This window comes from Vulpes lagopus, chromosome 19 (assembly GCF_018345385.1).
Source record: "Vulpes lagopus strain Blue_001 chromosome 19, ASM1834538v1, whole genome shotgun sequence".
NCBI classification, from domain to species: domain Eukaryota; kingdom Metazoa; phylum Chordata; class Mammalia; order Carnivora; family Canidae; genus Vulpes; species Vulpes lagopus.
Genome location: NC_054842.1, coordinates 37,748,599 through 37,765,453, shown reverse-complemented (window position 1 = coordinate 37,765,453; position 16,855 = coordinate 37,748,599). Strand labels below are relative to the sequence as shown.

Here is a 16,855-nt window from a genome sequence, read left to right as displayed (position 1 = left end):
TCTAACCCTGTACAGGCTTATGGTGAACCCCAACGATCTAATCTACGCGCACCCTGTGGAAGGATGTTAGGCCCCCACCTAAAGCCAGCCACCCTAAACATCATGGAATCCATTTCAAGGATTCAGTTTGAAAAGAAAACAGCCACTGTTGGTCCCCTGCCTGTGACTTTGTTGGGCTTGGCCGCCAGGGAGGGGACGGCGGTCCACACTGCGGGTCCACACCCGCATGCCTGCTCTGGCCTTGCTGCCCACTCTCGCTGCTGCTTCTACCGGTGAAGGGAGGGGGAGGCAGAGGAGCAGGCCGTTGGACATGCTAGGAAGGTGTAGAGGAATTGAAAATAGCGTCTAAGATCTTTTGCTAAACTTCAAAACAGAAGCTGGGTTCCTTTCGAGGCCCTGAGTCTTTCCATTCATCCTCAGGGCCGAGGTGGCGTGGAGCTGAGGATGCCAATCAAACGTGCTGTCCCCTCGGGTGACAAGTGGGCTCTGCTGTGCCCACACTCTGCTTGACCCCAAGTGGCTCGGTGATAAGACCCAGCAGACTTGCTCTGGGCCTCGTGTGACCGGCCTGTGGCCACCCCACGGCACCGTTCTCAGCTCTCCCTGTAGAACTAAGTGCGTCCTGGAAGGGCAGGCCAGCTCAGCCTCGTCAATGCCTCAGAGGGGCCGTGGCTCCCGGTTGCTGGCAGCTGCTGGCTCCCGAGGATGCACATTTGGGACAGGTGACAATGTCTAAATCCTGCTGGAGCTGGTTGTTGGGTCTGATCTCCAGTTCTTGGAAAACCGAGATGCACAGACACCTCTCTGCAGCACACAGGCCAGGCATGGCCACTTCGGAGCCATTTCGTGTCCTCTAAGTTACCACAGCTAGCTTAGGCTGCAGGAAATCCTTTTTTAAGGCCTGCAAATAGAGATGCTGGACAAAGGGCAGGCTGCGCATGGCAGTGACTGCACCTCTAGGATTCAGGGACGGTAGGAAGAAAGGGCCTAGGAGGCCCTTGGAGCCCAGGTGGGAGGTGGAGGCAGAGGCGTGGCCTCTCACCCACAGGCAGGATGCCTGGCGGCCCTGAGGCTTGGGGAGTCCTGCCGGGCAGAGTTCTCCTCCCTGGCGCTGCTTTCCTCCAGCAGTCGCATGGAACATGAGACATCTCAAGGGTGCCACTTGGCCACCTGCCCTTGACCCCTGTTTGTGACTTTGTAAATCTCCTCACTCCCCAAATTATCCTAACCTGAAAGTCTTATCTACACGAAGCTTTACTTCCTGCTTGCTCCCTTTAACCTTTGTGGGACCCCACGTGCCCCTTCAGCCTTGTTCTTTGCCGTGCTCCATGCATGCAACTTGTGAATGCAGCTCCTAAATTATACCAGGCTCCTTCTCTCCTCAGGGCCTTTGCATATGCTCCTCCTTCTGCCTGGAATACCCTTTTCTTCACTCCCACTGTGGAACAGACACTTGGCTAGTTAATTCCTCCTCTAAACTTAGAGGTCCCCGAGATTGGCCTTTTCTGACACCCCCCCCCAAGGCAGACCAGAGCCCCCTCAAGCACTCTCCCAGCACCTTCTGCTTCCCCTGTGTGCCACCCCAACACCACAGCAACCACAGGATAATTTCTGTAATTGGCTGTGACATGTCTCCTGCTGAGTTCAAAGTTCCAAGGCAGGCTCCCTGGCTCCCCTGTCCACTGTCTTATCAGCATTTTGCACAGGACCTGGCACCTAGGACGTGGTCAGTAAATATTTAGTCAATCACTACCATCCTCCCCTCTAACCCCAGCCAAGCTGAGCAGCCCCCAGACCCAGAGCCCTTTTATAACTGTGACTTCTTGCTCTTTCTTCCTGGATACACCTTTCTCACCTAAGTAATTCCTGCTCTTTGATGAAGGAAGGAGTGAATCAATGAAAGCATGAACAAACGAACAAACTATTAGGATTTCAGTTCATTTATATGGGGATCATGAAGGCCTCCACTGCCCTGGGGAGGCTCTGAACGTGTGGCTGGAGAAGCATTCACGGAGGAAAGAGCCTGGAGTGGGGGTATTGCCTGTAACAAAGCCGAATGAATTTACAAGCATCCCTGAAAATGCTTTCGGGAAATCCTAAAATGTCTCTGGTGAGCAAGGGATAGTGAGTGGAAATGAATAGTGCAGAACCTATTATGATTAATTTAAGATGAGTGTGCATCATTGATGCCTCGTGTTGTGAGCTGTCTGCTGCTCAGCTTAAGGGAAAGGAAAAATATTTGTAAGGTGGACAGAACCTAGGTGTCCATCATTTGGGGAGTAATATGCAGGTAATGATAAGAGCACCTCAGCAGTGGTCACTTCTATGTGCCAGTGCCGTGCTGGGCAGTATGTATCTGTTATATTACTTAGTCCTCAGGAGAATTGTGACAGGTGGGATCTATCTCCATTTTACAGATGAGAAGACAGAGGTTCAGAGAGGTTGAGGAGCTCAGCCACGATTATGAACCAGTTGTGGCAGAGCTGGCTGGGCTGGACTCCAAAGTCTCTGCCCAGCTGCAGAATGAGATTCTGGGCAGGGGTCTCGGGGTGGCCTCCCCCAAGCTGAAGATGCGGTGTTGCCATGGAAACAAGGTCCCCGGCCTCTGGTCTGGCAAGGTCTGTTTCACCAAGTCTTTAGTTGGGTTTCCCCCAGTGACCCAGCCTGGGTGTCTGCAGTGGTGAGGGAGGAAGGGAAGGGCGGGCTGCCACAGAGCTTGGGCCAGCCTGCTGGGGGCTGTGGCAGTCCCCAAGCAGCTATGCTCCGAGGTCCCCCACCCTTCTCCACAGGGCCCCCCTCTACTGCCAGCCTTGGAAGGTCTGGATAGCAGGTTTTAGGGCCCGTATCATTCACCCGTGACAACCTCCACCTCTGTCTACACCTGCAGAGTTGTAGGCTTCACGAGAAGCAAGTCCTCTGCCTCCTTGAAGTGACATCCAACACTAGCGGGGTAGCTACAGGGCTTGGGCCTGGAGAGCAGAGGCCTCTGACCACTTCACAGGGACTCTGTTGGGTTTGTGCAACAAACACTCCCCAGGGAGTTGCCATGTGGTTAGCTCCTTGGGCACCCAGGCCACCCTCGTCTCTCTTTCTAGGCTCTAGGCCCACACCAGGGCTGCTAAGTCTTGGGATCCAGAATGCTCACTCTACAGGCTGTGCTCCTCCCATGCCCCTCTTCACCCTTGGCCTCATCTGTGGAAGCCATCTGGACCCATCTTTCTGAGCAAAGAGGCCTTTGCTTCATGTTGGTTGAGCAGAGGAGCCTTTGCCCTATGAGTTCATCTGCTCTGTCTGCCCTAATACAGTGCCACGGACTAGAGGGGCTTAAGCAACAGAAATTTACGGTCTCACAGTTCTGGAGGCCACGAGTCCAAGATCAGAGTGTCACCAGGGTGGGTTCCTTCAGGGGCTGTGAGGGAGAATCTGTTCTAGGCCTCTCCCCTAGCTTCTGGTGGTTTGCTGGCAGTCTTTGGTGGTTCTCAGGTTGGAGATATGTGCCCCAATCTCTGCCTTCCTGTTCACGAGACCTTCTCCCAGTGTCTGTGTCTCTATTTCCCTTTTATAAGGATCCCCGTCATATTAGATTAGAACCCACACTAGTGATGTCATCTTACCACATCTTACTGTATCTCATTTCCAAATAAGGTCATGTTCTGAGATTCTGGGGGTTAGGACTTCAACATGAGAATATTAGGGGAACACAATTAAGCCCATACCACCCTATTTCCTTTATGAAAGGAAAGACGAGGGCGACGAGGGAAGAACAAGACCAGCCCAGCAGCTGGCCCCTCTGCAGAGCCAGGAGAGGAAGAGTGAGACAGCACAGAGGGAGAGAGCCACCCAATGACCCCTGCCACAGACGAGTGGCTTCTCGGGCCTGGGCAAGACCAGTCAGGACAATCTTGGACACATGCCCAATGGTAGCGTAGTTTACCACAGTCCCCAGCAGAGGGGATTCTCAGAAGAAGGTAAACACAGGCTCTGCTGGACTGCAGCTCAGGGGACCCCAAGACTTGGCCTCAGCACTAGCCCCTTATGATGTCACAATCTCTTGTTCTGAACCAGGTCTGAGTTGACTAGAAAACACTCTCCCGACAAGACTGACCACCAAGCTCACTTAATAATACATCCTCTCTGAGAAAATGGTGCCCCAATCCTGAGATTCTGCAAGGCACCAGCCACTATTTGAAGCTTTCACATATACATGTTTAATTAATTAGAGAAACCCTTTCTGGAAAATCAGTTTGGCACTGAGAATCAGCAATCTCAGAAACAGTTCATACTCCTTGACCTATTATTTTTACTCCTACCGATCTATCATGCTGATATAAATAAAAAGACCAGCAGGTGCAAAAGCATTCGACTGCATTGTTACTTATAAGAGGGAAAAGTTGGAAATGACCTAAATGTATATAATAGTGGGCAGTTAATTAAATTATGATATAATTACTTGGTCACGAACCATTTAGTTATTAAAAATTATACCATCCCACCACCACTTATCACTGTTCTGGAGTACTAGCCAAATAATTAGATAAAAGGAAGAAGGCAAAGTTGTCATTTTCTGCAGATGGTTTGCTTGTATACCTATAACACCCAGGAGAACCAAAAGAGAACCTTGGAGAGAAATAAGAATTCAGTGAGGCAGAAAATTACTGGTCATCAACAAATCAACAGCTTCCCTGTAGACATATAACAAGTTGGGAAATACAATGGAAGGTAGGATTCCTTTCATGATCACAACAAAAAAGATAAAATACTTGAGGATAAACACATCAGGAAATGTGTGAGGCTTGTAAGAGAAAAACGTGAATCACAAGAAAGGACATAACAGAAACCGGAAATAAATGGAGAGACCTATTTTATGTTTGGGCCGCAGTCCTCGATAACTCAAAGATGTCAGCTGTCCCCTAAAATAGCCCGAAAGTGTTGTATGATCTCAATTAAAGCACCAATGGGATTTGGGGGGAACTTGCCAGAATGATTAACTAAAGCTTATCTGGAAAAGTAAACACAAAAGAAGAAACAGAAAAATACTAAAATAAAAAATAATGTGGCGGGAGCTGTCCTTGGGGCTATTAAAACAGATTTTAAAAAATATTTTATTCGTTCATAAGAGACACTGAGAGAGAGGCAGAGACATAGGCAGAGGGAGAAGCAGGCTCCCCGCGGGGATCCCGATGCAGGACTAGATTCCAGGACCCTGGGATCACGACCTGTGCTGAAGGCTGATGCTCAACCACTGAGCTGCCCAGGTGTCCCTAAAACAGATTTTTAATCCCTGCACCGCAGTAACGAAAACCATTCGGCACTGCGAAAGGCCTAGGCAGCGTGACAGTGAAATGCTGCACTTCTCCAGCAATCGGTGAATCCCTGCTGCGGGGTGAGAAGGTGGTTGCCTGGGGAAACGAGGACAGGGATCTGACACACAGATGGACAGGGCTGTCGTCCCAGCCTGTGTGGCCCGGACGCCTGCAGTACCTCCTCCAAGCCTACCAGTTCATGCAAGTATGGGGAGAACTCACAGTAATGGGAACTCAGAGTAGGGGGGCTCAAATGCCATGGGGACACACTGATGGGCCACTATAATTACTAGTAATTTATTCTTTTTTATTTAAAAATAATTTTAATGGTTAGGGGTACCTGGGTGGCTCAGTCAGTTAAGCGTCTGGCTCTTGATTTCCGCTCAGGTAATGCTCTCAGGGTCCTGGGATCAAGCCCCATGTGGGGCTCTGCACTCAGTGGAGGAGAGTCTGTCTGAGATTCTCTCCCTCTCCCCCACACCTGCTTGTAGGCACTTTGTCTCTCTCTCTCTATCTCTCAAATAAATAAATGTTAAAAAAAAATACAATTAAAGATTGGATAATATTAATTATTTGAAGTTATTGAATTTATCTTCCGGATATGACCACATTGCCACCCAGTCTGAGGCTCACCAGCCCTCCGACCTGCTGCACCAGCCACGTCCTAGCACCATCCAGTCCTCCGTCCCGGGGATGGCTACCTGCACGTCCCTGAACCCGTCCCTCTGCCTTTAACAGCGAGGAGACCAGTCTCTCTCTCCTTTGGGAGACCAGCAGAAAGTCAAAGCGGAGGCCTTCCCATTCCCATGCTGGGAGAGGCCAGGGGCCTGGAGCAGGCAGTGTGGTGGGCCCAACGGCCGACGGAGGCCCTGGCCTGATGTCAGGGATGGCCTGCATTAGGGCACGGGGACCTTAGGTCACTCCGGGGCTGGGAGCTAGTGATGGAAAGGCCCAGGCAGGCCTGGGACTGCTTCCAGCTCCAACCCAGACTGTCAAGAAAGAATGGAACAAAAAGGAATGGTATTTCAGGATGATGAGTCTGGAAGGCATGTATAAAAGGCACCCGGTTGAGGACAGGGAATCCAGAGACAGGAAGTTCAGGCAGGATGCTGATGCGGCTGACCTGGAAAGAGGGGGCGCAAATGACAGACCTGCTGCAGCCACGCAGCGCTCCAGGCACACGGCTCTGCATTATAAATCTTCCTTAAAATCCTTAAAATGCACTGGAGGTTGGGGTAAATTTATTGGCTGGTTTGTTGGTAAACTTACTTGAAAGAAGGCAGCAAAATTAAAGTTAATACATTTACATTTTAAATATCTGCCCTAGAAAAAGGGCATTATGTCAGGAAGCCAAGTGTAGTACAGCACAACTCAACTCACCGTCACACCTTCATTACGGCAAACGAAGGATGTTGTATGTTTTAACGTGTCTGCTACGATGTTTCCAAATACGTAAGAAGCATAAGCCAGAAATGACAGATGACACCCAGTTTGGAATTAGAAACCCAAATGAGGGGATCCCTGGGTGGCTCAGAGTTTAGCGCCTGCCTTTGGCCCAGGGCGTGGTCCTGGAGTCCCGGGATCGAGTCCCAAGTCAGGCTCCCGGCATGGAGCCTGCTTCTCCCTCTGTCTCACTCTCTAGGTCTAGCATAAATAAATAAATAAAATCTTTAAAAAGAAAAAAAAAAAACCAAATGATCTGCACACTCTAGGAAATTTGGCATAGTGTAGTAAGATGGGTCCCGTCAGGGTTTCCTATAAAGTCCTGTTTTAAAGCCTTGGAGAGGGCAGCCACGGTGGTGCAGCGGTTTAGTGCCGCCTGCAGCCTGGGGTGTGATCCTGGAGACCCAGGATCGAGTCCCACATTGGGCTTCCTGCAGGAAGCCTGCTTCTCCCTCTGCCTGTGTCTCTGCCTCTCTCTTCACTCTCTCTGAATGAATAAATAAATAAATCTTAAAAAAAAAAATAAAGCTTTAAAAAAAAAATAAAGCCTTGGAGATAAATCCAGCTGGCAGGACAAGGAGAACCGGCCTGACAGTATATTCTGTGAAATAAGAGTCATACACTTCTTGAGACTAGACAATGTGAGCTGGCTGCTTAGTTAGCTGAGACTAACAGAGGCTACATCAAAAGAAGTATGTGGTCCAGATGAAAGGAGGTGAGGTTCCACTATAACCCGTGTTGGAGAAGCCCTGACTATCTACCAGGCCATCTACCTCCTTTGCTCTTTGCATCTACCTCACCTGCTGTCTTATGAACCTATCTGGCTCATTTACCTATAGCCCTAGGTCGTCATCACCTCCCAGGTTTGGCTCCTCTTCCAGAGGGAAGCATACGTGGTGCTGTCACTTCTGTGTCAGGTGTAATTTCCTACTCCTTCTATGCTCTTCTTATGGTTTTTCCAAATCCAGGCCCAGACTCCGAGCCCAGGCTCTGTCACAGGGGTCTCGCGGGTGTCCAGCAGTTTGGACCCAAGATCTCCATCATCTTGGGAGAGTCCCTCCACCCACAGCGCCAGCTCCACCCTGGTTAGCCCCCGGCCCAGCCTCCAAAGCAGAAGGCACTGAAGGGATGACCTCAAGTGCCCGGGGGACGGGACACCAGGGATCCCTAGCCATCCGTGTGCCTTCCAGGCCCCAGCTGCTTCCCAGGAAGGTTTGGGCGGATCCGGGCCCTCCCTCCCCCATCGATTCCCTCACTTAGGGAAAAAAGCGAGAATTCCCTCTTTCCCCCTGATGTCTGGGGCCTTGCCGACAACAGGGCCAGATGACACTGGGATGTATATGAGTTTTGACATCAAGTCCCAGAGAAGTCTCAGGGGAGCCGGGCAGGGAGCAGGTGGGGGAGCGAGGGATGAATGAGCCTGTTCTGAGCCCCAGGACAGCCTCTTCCATTATGCATTTGTGTTCATCCCGTAGCCATGGCGCTCCAGGCAGCGGCCCAAACAGTACAGAGCACACAGCTGTTGAGGCGCTTACAGCCTCAAATTTTCCGCCTCCGAGTAGCCGGAAATCCCTCCCTGAACATGCCCCCCGCAGCCGGCCGCAGCAGTGGTCCCCGGACTCCGCAGGCCTGCCCCGCACCTCACTCGGACGCACACCACGTAGGCCGCGCCGGGAGCACGGTCCACGGCTGGATTGCTCAGGCCTTTCCTCAACACCTCTCCCCATCAAGTGCTTCCTTGGTGCCCCTGAGGCCCTTCTGAGTGCCCACCTTGCACCCCTCTTGTTCTCTGAGGTGGAAAGTGCAGCCACAGAGCAAACGGGTAGCGTGGGGGACAAGGGAGGCCCGGGCAGGGACACTGAGGCAGGATGTGTTCTTCAGCCGGCTTGCAGCAGGACGGGGCACGACGGGGCCAGAAGGCGCACTCAGAGCGATCCTGAGGACAGGAGGCGGTACAGCACCTCCACACCGCGACGGAGGGCTGCTCCCCGGAGCAATGGGGTGGCACAGCCAGCTCCCACAGCGGGAGGACGCCCTCAGCGCCGGTGGGGACACTGAGGTCAGGCCAGGGGGCGCGGAGGCACCGGCCAGTCAGCTCAGGCCCCGCGAGGGATGACAGGTCCTCCACTAGAGTCTCGGTCCTAGCCCGTGACAGCTTCCTCCTCAGGGCACAGTAAAGGGGTTTCCACTTGAAAGCCTTTTGTTACAGGACTTTTGGGATCAGCTAATGAAAAGAAAAGAAAAGAAAAGAAAAGAAAAGAAAAGAAAAGGAAAAGAAAGAGGAAAAGGAAAAGGAAAAGGAAAGAGAAAAGAAAAGGAAAAAGAAAAGAAAAGAAAAGAAAAGAAAAGAAAAGAAAAGAAAAGAAAAGAAAAGAAAAGAAAAAAGAAAAAAGCCAAGAGGAAGCAAAAGATCTAACCTGTGTTCTCTTCAGGTCAACTCAAAAATTGCCTCCTCTTGGGACGTCTGGGTGGGTCAGTGGTTTGGCGCCCGCCTTCAGCCCAGGGTGTGATCCTGGAGACCCGGGATCAAGTCCTACGTAGGGCTCCCTGCATGGAGCCTGCCTCTCTCTCTGTATCTCTCATTAATAAATAAAAAAAATCTTTAAAAAATTGCCTCCTCTGAGAGGCCTTCTCTTTTCAGGGCACAGAATTTTGTGGAAGGAGTGGCTAGCTGCTCAGCCCAGCTGCCCTCACAAGGTGGGTGTGCAGGCGAGGAGCCACCCCAAGGGTGAGGCTGGCTCAGTGGCTCCTTGGGATGCCCTGTGGTAGTCAGCACAGATCTGCATAGAGCCTGAGCATGAAGTCGAGCACTCACCAAGTTCCCAAGCACCTACCATGCAGGCCATGCTGTGGAGGAGGGAGTGGGGGTGGACAATGCCCGGTCGGGCAGAGGGAGCCGAGGCAGAGGAACAGGGGCTGCTAGAGGAGCCACTAGAGGAAGAGGAGGATGGACACGAGCTTCCTTGGCTGCAGAGCGGGACCACTGTACCCCAACTGGCCCCAGGCAGCAAGACAGCTGCAAATATTGTTCTAGACACAGAATAAGCAAAGCCAGCTACCGGGCGCCAAAGAGAACCAGGCCAGGCCTGGGTGGCATTTGTTAAATGTTGACTGGGTGCCAGGCACCTGGCTGACTTTTTTTATAGACACCACCCCACTATAAAGCACCCTGCCATCCCAGAGGGAGATGCCGCTGGCACCTATTTCCCAGAAAAGGAAACTGAGGCCCAGAAAGTGGCAATGACTTGTCCAAGGTCATATAGAATGTTTATGTGGTGTCGGAGGGGGAGGCCGTTTGGCGGGAGTTCAGGGAATGGGCAGATGGCTCTCCATACCCAGTTGGTAAGGAAGACAATCGGCTTCCAGTTTGCGTCTCTTGCAGAGGTTGAGCTGCTCATAAAAATATACATAAGTGTGTGTGATAAATATGCATGTGGAAGGAGGAAAGAGGGGAGACCAGCCAGGCCCTGGCGGCTGGCACACAGCCCTCCTCCAACAGTGCATGGTGGTAAGGTGGCTCTGGAGGTCCGGAAGCTTCCCCAGCTGTGACTAATCCACTGTGGGCCTCACGCCCAGCTTAACCTCTCTGGGCCTCCTCTTTGTCACTTAAGATCAAACATTCTGATGAATCAAATTATACTCAGTTAGTACAACAGAACGAGCATGGTTTTGAAATGAGACAGGCCGGGTTTGGATGCTGGCTCTGCCACTTGTTAGCTGAGTGACCTTGGGCAAATTTAGTGACCTCTCTGAGCCCCAGTGACCTCATCTACAAAATAGAAGAGGAAGTAACATCTACGGGGCAGATCTGCTGGGAAGACTGACAGTATGAAAAGTGCCCACCGCAATATACGGCATTACTACGTATTTTATTACTGTTGTCATTATGGCCAGCTGGCATTGTTAGGTTTAAGTTCCAAGAAGCCTTGATTTCTCCCTGCCGACTCTATCATGAGAAAAACAACGCGGCTGCTCCCTGCATGACCTCTGCCAATGCTCCCACGTCACCAGGGCTGCCCGCCTTCTGCTTCCTCTTCCTCTCTGAGTAGGGATCCTGGCACCTTTCATCTCCAGGCAGGTCAGACTCAGCCCGACCACTGCCCCCTGCCCAGGCCCAGTGCTGACACTTGCCCTGCAGCCACGGTGTGGCCCACAGCCCTCCTCTGAGGACAGAGGGAGGGAGGCAGAGGAGAAGGAGCAGGAGTCCAAGCATCAGACTATGTGACCATGGGCAAGTTGCTTCCTCTCTCTGAGCCTCTTACAATGGGGAGAGCAGCCCCTCTGTACAGTGGAGCAGGGGTGAAGGAGTCTGTGGGATATCTAGCACCCACTGGACGTGGGACGGGGTCCCTTCCAGAGGCCGGAGGCAATGCCTCTTCTCCCTCCTTGTCTTGAGACGGTGCCCAGGCTGCGTACCCCTCCTTAGCTTCCCTCCCCGCTCTCCCTGCATCAGGGTGCCGAGGCCTGGAGGCCCACTCCCCTGCCATCAGCAAGCTTAGGGGGCCCTGGGCGCAGGAGACTGAGCTCCCGCAGCCAGTCATTCCCCCAGAGGGCCAGCTCATGGGCAGGACACGGGCAAAGCCAGCGGCTTCGATGGTGGAGAGCAGTAGATGTGGCTAGTGAGGGAGAAAGGCTTTGGTTGATTTCACCCTGAGAGTTTTCATTTTGTTTGCTGGTAATGTTAATGCTCATCGTCGTCACACCCATCCCCTCACCTGCGACTTACGAGGCCTGTTTCGAGCCACACGCCCTGCATGTTATTTTTAGTCCATAATTACGCCGGGAACCAAGGGTGCCCCCCACCCCATCCCCCCATACAGAAGAGAGAGAGTGCAGAAGCTCAAAGAGGTAAAACAGCTTGCACCAGGTCCCCAGCTGGGGGCAAAGGAAGTGGAGATCAGAACCCAGCTCAGCTTGACTCCAGGCCGGCCCAGGCCTCCGCGCCAACGTCCCGGGGTGGGGGGGGGGGGGGGGGGGGGGCGGAGGCGCTGGCTGCTGAGAACGGAGAACGGCAGCACCAGGGCTCACGCAGGCGTTGCTGAGCAGACCTAGTATGTGAATGAGCTCCGCTGCCTTGCTGCTGCTCGGGAAGGAAGTTGCCTGACAAAGGGAAGTCCCCCTGCGCTGTCACCACCTCCCTGGGGCTGCAGCCCATGTCCCCGGCCACGCAGCGTGAACCTGGGCCCGGGGACCATCGGTGGTGAGCACAGCTGTCGTGGCGGGTCCCGAGGAAAGCTGCCATCCCCACGCTCACAGGCCAGCAGCCCCGGTGCCACCCAACCGAGCCCTCTGCGGCCTGTACGGGCCGGGGCAGGAACGTGAGAGAAGCAGGAGTCGGGGCGGCGTGGGTCGGGGTGTCCCCTCAAGCCCCGGCTCTGTTGCTGATGTGGTGAAAAGCTGCACATCTCCCGTAACCTCCCTGGGCCCCCGATTTCTCTCTTACCACGTGGGGGCAATTATGTCCCGTCTTATTGCTCAGGACACCTCTGATGGTCAAAGATAGCAGAGCCTGGATTCAAGAGTTAAACAGCACTGATAAGAGGCCCCGCGCTCGTGGAGGCCATACTTTCCCATTGAGAACAACTCTTTCCATCCCTAATAAGGGTTCGTGTTTATGGCACCCTCACCCATGCCCTTTGTCATTAGATGGTTAATATATGCATAATACACACAGCGTCTCATATGATCTTGACCACAGCTGTTAGGAGGTGATTCTGGTTTCAATTCCCATTTTGCAGGAGGAGAAACTGAGGCTTGGTTTCTAAGCATTACAGTGCCTAAGGGCTTGGTCCTGGCACCTCTTCCCTTCAGTTGCTACGCTCATTCCCCAGGGGACTTCACACTGTGTCGTGGCTATAAAAGCCATCTACCTTTTATAGATGCTGGGCCTGTCCCCTGCACCCTCTACACGCCTGCCTCCGGAGCACCTCCTCCCGAATGCCCTATGGGCATCTTACCCCACCCCACCCCCACCCCCGTGCCCAAGGTCAGGCTCCTGATGGCCACCCCAACCTGTGGTCTTCCTCATCTCACTTAATGGCATCTCCACCCTTCCAGTTGCTCGGCCTCAAAATCTGGGGTGGGTGTGTGTGTGTGTGTGGGGTCATCCCTGACTCCTTGACCCCCTTCTCTCTCACCCACTCCAGCAAATGCTGTTGGAATTTTTAAAATATATGATTTACCTTCCTGATCCGGGCCACCAGCCCTTGTATTGAAGTGGCCTCCTAAGGGGACTCCATGCATCTACCCTGGCCACGCTGCAATCTGTTGAAGACCACAGTTAGAGAGATCCCACTAAAACCTAAGGCAGAGCATGTTGCTCCTCTTCCCAGGAGTCTATAGTGACTCCCCACCTCACTCAGAGAAAAAGCTACATGCCATGCCTGATCTGTCTTGTCTATCCCTGTGCCTACCTCCTCTGGCTTCATACCCTGCACAGTACATGTGTCTCAGGGCCTTCGTACCTGCTGTTACTGCTGCCTGGATGGCCCTTCCCAGATGTACCCACAAGGCTCACTGCTACTCCTGTTTCAAGTTCTTGGCTCAAATGTCTCTCTCTCTCTCTTTTAAAATATTTTATTTATTTATTCAAGAGCGATACAGAGAGAGGCAGAGGCACAAGCAGAGGGAGAAGCAGGCTCCCTGCAAGGAGCTCAATGCGGGACTCGATCCTGGACCCTGGGATCACGCTCCGAGCTGAAGGCAGACGCTCAACCGCTGACCCACCCAGGCGTCCCTCAAATGTCTCTTTCTCAACAAGGCCTCCGCCAACACACTCTAGCCCTTTCTCTACTTTTCTCCATAGTACTCATCACTAGCTAACATTTTAGTCACTTATTGCCTGATTGTCTATTTCCATCTACTAAAATATAAGCTTCATGAGGACAGAGGTTTTTGTCTATTTTGCCTCTGCCATTCGTATCTCAAGTGCCTACCAGTGATTATTACTTAGTAGGTGCTCAATTAATGTGCAGAATGAGTGAATTTTTTAAAAAATGGCTTGCGCAGAGTCACATGGTGGTAGAGTTAGGGTTTAAATTTTGGGCTGACCGTACTGTGTATTTCCAATCTGAGGGGCAAGGAGTAGAGAGAGAGAGAGAGAGAGAGAGGGAGGGAATCCTTCTGCTTATCCCTTAATTTATAAGCAGTCTAGAAGGAGGCAGGAGCTGAAACAAGGGGTGGAAGTATTCATGAATGTCCCCATCTCCCCACCCCCAAATGGATCCACTCAGATTTGGTCAGCTGCTTTCAAACAAGCAAAAAAGAACAATCCCAAAGCAGGCTCTAAAGTGACTTTCCCAAGGTTACCCAGCTGATTAGGGGCAGAGCTGTCAACGCTCACAAATTCTGGAATGATTTCTGTGAAATCCCTGAAAATTGGTTTTTCAAAGATAACCGGCTTTTGACAAATTCCCCAAAGAACGAAGTAAGGGCCTCTGTCCAAATGCGTCCATCATCTCCTCTGTTCCTGACCCTAAGGCTGCTGGCAGACACAGGCCTGCTTGTGAAAGTCGCGATAAAAGAATCCATCGCAGCCGAGGAAAATGATAGGCTGAGTCAGGAGGAACACCACATCTGCTCCCTGTCCTCCCTCCCCCCACCCCCTTGCCTCCACACCTTGGCCTGCCTCACCCCTTCGGGCTCTGTCCCACTTGGCGAACGCCCAGGTTTCAGGCCGCAGAGGTCCCTTCCTCTGCAGAGCTCTCCTTTATCTGCCATCTGTGCCGTGTGGTCCCCTTTCTCTGTTTTCTGTGGTCTATGGGCACCTGCAGCCCTTACTGGACTGTTCTGCTTCTGCTGGACAAATGAGCTGGGTCATGTCAGCCCATCTTTGCAGCTGCAAAGCCCAGCCCAGAGCTGGCCGGGGAGGTGGAGAAGGCTCAGCCAGTGTTTGGACAGTGAATACTGACCTGCTGGATGAGGACAGGGATTTGTGACACACTCCCCTTCCTTGAGGATCAGTCTCCTCCAGCTGGGATCGGTCCCATCCTTGGGGGCCGTGGGCGCCCACAGCGAGCAGGATCAAGGCCGCCAGGAAGGGCTGCCAGGTGCACGAACCCGCGCCTGAATTCCCCACTGCAGTGTGGCACTGAGTCACCAAGGAAGCAAGCAGCGGAATGGTAAGTACAGTCTGGTCCCATTTGCACTTTGTGAAAAGCACACATTCGGATTTAGATACGGATGCAGATGTGCTTGTATATACCCTAGAACGTGTCTCAGGAGCCCTATAAGACACTGGTCAGAGTGGGCTTGGCTTAATGCGGGCTCCCCTGAGATGATGCTTTGGGAGCAGATAGCTTTTAGGGGGGAGATGATCTCTGAAAATAAGAGAGGGAGTGCAGAGCACAACAGGGATGGGAGGAAGACAAGTGTGGGTATGTTGACGAACTGACACAGATGGGGGCCTTTATCCACAGACCCCTCTCCCTGCAACAGTTGAGGGGCACCCCCAAGTTGTAGCTGCATCCAGCCAAGTGGCTGCCTGCTGCTCAGGACAGAGCCTAGGCACATGCCACCACAGGACCAAAACAACCGGCCTCGGGACGCCCACCACAGCGGCTCTGAAACCGAGGGGGCTTAGGGGGCTGAGGCATGGGCACCCCAAGAACCTGCCAGAAAACGGGGATGGATGGGGAACACTTTTTATATCCACATGTACATGCTGATTTGTAACGTATATTCAGCATAAAGAAGCAGGAAACTCGCCTCTCCGCCTGCCACCTACGAGAAACCTTTGATGACCTGCTTGGAGCACAGCCCTCCAGCATTATTTCTTGGTGTGGATTCACACATATGTATTTGGTGCTTGCGGACTGACAGGAGCATAACTCTGCGCCCTGTGTGTGTCCCCCGCGTAATGCTGGCAGGGCCTTCCTTTGAGGCTGCTGCTAACAGCCTCTGCAGTCCAGGGGAGCGGGGTGGCCAGCTGCGGGTCCACTTCCGAGACAGGCTGCAAGTTGTTGTGGGTCCCGACGGAACTCAGAAAGCAGGGAGACCCCAGAGGCCCGGCTCCCCACCCCACGGCGCAGAGTGGATTTACCACTCTGCTGCTGGGGTCCCAAGCTATTAAACACGATGCCGCCTAAACGGCCAACAGGGCTCTAAATCTCTGCTCCAGGGTCACTTCCATTTTCCTGCTCACTGAGCACAACCAAACTTTTGCTTCCTAAAGAAAAGCCTATTCCTTAAGGTGGTAAACACAGAAGCGTCCCTCCACCCCCACGGACAAGGTAACAACTCCTCACTTGTCCCACTCTGCCTCTCTCCCGTCCCCATGGCAGCCTTGCTCGGCGAGGGGGTGCGCAGGGCCCAGCCCGTGGTACCAGGCTCTGCTGCTCCCCGGCTGTGCAACCTCAGGCACCCCAGTTCACCGCCTGAGCCTCTGCCTCCTCATCTGGGAAATGGGTATGTCCCACTGACTTCCCAGGACCATCTGAGGATCAGACAAGACCATCCTACAAAGCTGCTGTCATAGGCCCTGACACTGTTGGGACCCAGAGACTGTGGCCACCCTAGACTTCTCTCCTCCTGCCGGGTCTGTCCTCCTGGGTTACCTCCCCACGTGGCCTGCCCCATCCTCCACTGTCCTCTGCAATCTTGTCTGCACAGAGTCTGCAGTGCCTGCCACCCCTCTGCGTACCGCAAAGCTTCCAAAAATGTGGCTTTCTTCACGCTTCTCTAGCTCCTCCTGTTTAGCTAAAGTCTAAATGCAGCTGAGAGGTCCAGGCCTGCCTCAGCCTAGCCCCATCCATCACCTTCCCTGCCTGTCACCCTGCCGCAGCCACAATGCTGTCCGCACTGCCGGCCACATGAGGCCTGCAAGGATAGCCCTCCTCTGAGGTGGGCCCAGGGAGCTCATCCTCTGAGCTGGGGTCAAGGTCCTGTGTGCCAATCCAACTACCATGGCTCAGGAGCCCTGGTCCTCTGCTGTGTGTCACCTCAGGGGCAGCTGTCCCTGAAGCTCCGGGCCCTCTCCACCCCCAGCCCCAGGCTCTCTTCCCCTCTTAAAATCAGTGCCTGCTCCTCTTTATGTTCCCAAACAGGACGGTATAGACTCTGGATCAGTTCACCCAAGAAGTCACACCTTGACTTCATTTCCCACCGGATGC

General features: G+C 53.0%; 1 protein-coding gene across 1 annotated transcript in view; it reads right to left on the bottom strand.

Annotated features, from left to right (window-relative positions):
• SPSB4 (splA/ryanodine receptor domain and SOCS box containing 4) overlaps positions 1-16,855 on the bottom strand; it is an 80,168-nt gene that overhangs the window by 27,612 nt on the left and 35,701 nt on the right. The gene's annotated exons all lie outside the window — the stretch shown is intronic.